Source organism: Rhynchophorus ferrugineus, unplaced genomic scaffold, assembly GCF_030347505.1.
Source record: "Rhynchophorus ferrugineus isolate W39M unplaced genomic scaffold, kcgeb_rfMv2 rfM8, whole genome shotgun sequence".
NCBI lineage: Eukaryota > Metazoa > Arthropoda > Insecta > Coleoptera > Curculionidae > Rhynchophorus > Rhynchophorus ferrugineus.
In genome coordinates, this window is record NW_027472587.1 from 17,274,064 (window position 1) to 17,276,944 (window position 2,881).

A 2,881-nucleotide genomic window follows, 5' to 3' on the forward strand; every position below is an offset into this window, starting at 1 on the left:
TGTTCCGGTATCTGTAGAATGTAACGAGATCCGCCCGCACACATTATGTAAAATATATTTAATTTATAATACCTCGGAGCCGACGAAGAAGGGTTGTAGATAGTGGATAAAATTAAATTGACTCTTATCCCATTCTAAAAACGTTTTGGGACCGCAGCGATAGCGCAATTATTTTCAGCTAAGCGTGCATCCATTTTAAAGTCGAAGAGAAGATGAAGGCGGCGTGACTGGGGGCTAGGATGGAGGGAGGACGAACACTGAACCCGTATCGGGAGGAAGAGCCCCGAGAAAATTCTCCTTGTTGTTGAGTAGTGCAACATGTGCTTACGGCGTTTCAGAACTATTTGACAAAACGACGTCTTTAATGAATTCTCTGAAATAATTGTCCCAGAAATTGGTAAAGATGGATTTAAATTATTGGATAATTTAAACCTGCCAGTTTATTGTTTATTTATGAGCTAGTTCTAAACTATTTCCAAAATTCCAGTTGTGTCCATTTAGGAGTCATTTTCCATTAAAATTTGCAAGAAAAATATTGTAATTCATCATTTGAAGTTTTTTTTGTCTAATTTTATTGTGTCCCATCTTATTTAAGTGTAAAATTATTGATAGTGTGGCGACCGCCACGACCTTTAGGCCACCAGGCATTCAGCTACAATAAGTTCAAAGGTTGGTAACACTGGTGGATTGGTACCATGCAGTTCTAGGCTATAAAAGACCATCACGACGACGTCTCTCTCTCTCTCTCTTCTCTTTTCTTTTTACCAACCCATTGTAGCAGTACCACTTCCACAGCGCTACCATACTTCCTCTACCTAACCTAATATCCTGTCCATTCTCCCGTCGACCACATGTATCAGTTTAAGTAGAAAACAAGTATTTCTTCAACCAGTGTTTTTAGTTCTCGTGCAAATTCCTTCCAAAAATCGTGGTGAATGTTCGGACAAACAATCGCATCGATAGCCACACATTTTGACCGACCGACCGACCTGACGAACATTCCTACAATTGCTGACCCCGACGTGATCAAAGTGCCTAATCGGTAAATCAGCTCAACATAAGCTACTCAACAGGTGCTTGACCCGTGCATGGAAGGACAGCACGAGGAATGGAGCCCATCAACATCACATGGTCGACGACATCCCACGAGACTAGCCTGATGGACGAAAACCACAGAAGCTCATCATGTATAACATCAACACATGATCACCCTTGCATCACGAAACGGGACACGTAAGGCTCCACATTTATAGGTATCAAACAAATCAAAACACCCCAAGACGAACGACGACCTGTTACAACTTCGATGACAGCTGTTCCCGTAAAACTCCTTGCTCAGGTTGGGAGCCCCATCTCATCAGCAGTCCCTAGGCGTTTGTTTGCGTGATTGCGAGTGCACTTCGGAACCTGCAACACATACAGGTACGCTCCACGGCAATTATGTGGCGACCGCCACGACCCTTTAGGCCACCACGCATTTACCTAAAACAAGTTCAAATATTTGATACCATGCAAATCCAGGCTATAAAAGACCATCACGCCGACGTCTCGCTCTCTTCTCTTGTCTATTCTCCACCCCCTTGTATCAGTAACACTTCCAAAGCGCTACCGTACTTCCTCTACCTAACACGTATCAGTTTAAATAGAAATAAACAAGTATTTCTTCAACCAGCGTTTTTAGTTATCGTGTAAATTCCTTCCAAAAATAGTAGTGAATTTATGAAATATAAAATGGGCAAAACTCTGTATATAAATAAACTCCATCGCTACATATAGCAATTTATACACTTTCTGATTTTGTCAAAAGTAACGAGTGATACTACAAAAGGTAATGAAAACCTATATCAGTATAAAATATCTTTGTTCCTCTAATATAATTATACTATTACATAATATAACAAGAACGTATTATTTTAGTAAAGGATATGCAACTTTAAGAATAAGACAACAAGCCCAAAGACAATATTCTTTCATCTCATTTTTTTAACGCACTAAGTCTCGCGTACGTCTACTTATCACCTACGTCTATAATACAAAATTTCTCCGACAATAACAACAGCTTCGTCATCGATTGGCAGTGAATTAAGTCCCCTTACCAGAACATTTATTACCAGCAACGCAATTGTGTTATATTAATACACCTGTTATCATTAGTTATCATGTTAGTATCATTAATAAAAGTAAAGAAAGTTTGCGCACACTAAGTTTGTCTCAAATAGAAATTACCATTAGCGCATAGTTATATATTATTTGACAAACAAATGTGTGATATATAATTCATGGTAAAGTATTAAACGACCAGTTCCAAGAAGGTTTGTCTAATATTTTATACACTATATATTTCAAAGGCGGTTTTTTTAACCGTGGCCAGTAGTTTTATTCAGTGTTCATCATATTTGGTCACAAGACTTGGACAACCACAAAAATCTCGATCCTTTGTTGTGACAACGAAACCATTGATGATGTTGACAATGACACCTATGACAAAACAAAATTTTGGATTTTACTCTATTAGTCGCAGTTATTCCGTATTTGTTCACCTATTCATATAAACCTATCGTGGATTTCTGCAAATACTCCGAAGCCAAAATTATCCAATTGGTTCTAGCTGTTTTCGAGTTTTAGAGTATCTCTAATGAACAGCAAATATTTCCTTAAAGCCTGCATTAATTAAACTGATCAGCGACGAAAAACAATATTTTCAATAAGAAAACGAGCATTATAACCTAAAAAATTGTGTTATCTAATGTTAGTATCCAACATTTTAAAATTTCTGCTGTTACAATAAACTTTTTTATTAGGCTAGTACACCCAACGGACCCCACTTATACAATAGACATAAGGACATGCCTATCATAAACCAACAAATTATGATATCTAA

General features: G+C 37.8%; 1 long non-coding RNA gene across 1 annotated transcript; it reads left to right on the plus strand.

Moving 5' to 3' along the window:
* The first annotated feature begins 475 nt into the window (after nt 1-475).
* Nucleotides 476-1,668, plus strand: LOC143200504 (uncharacterized). The gene is made up of 2 exons (XR_013006736.1): nt 476-1,422; nt 1,522-1,668. It is a non-coding gene; the product is annotated as an uncharacterized LOC143200504 (long non-coding RNA).
* The last annotated feature ends 1,213 nt before the right edge of the window (nt 1,669-2,881 follow it).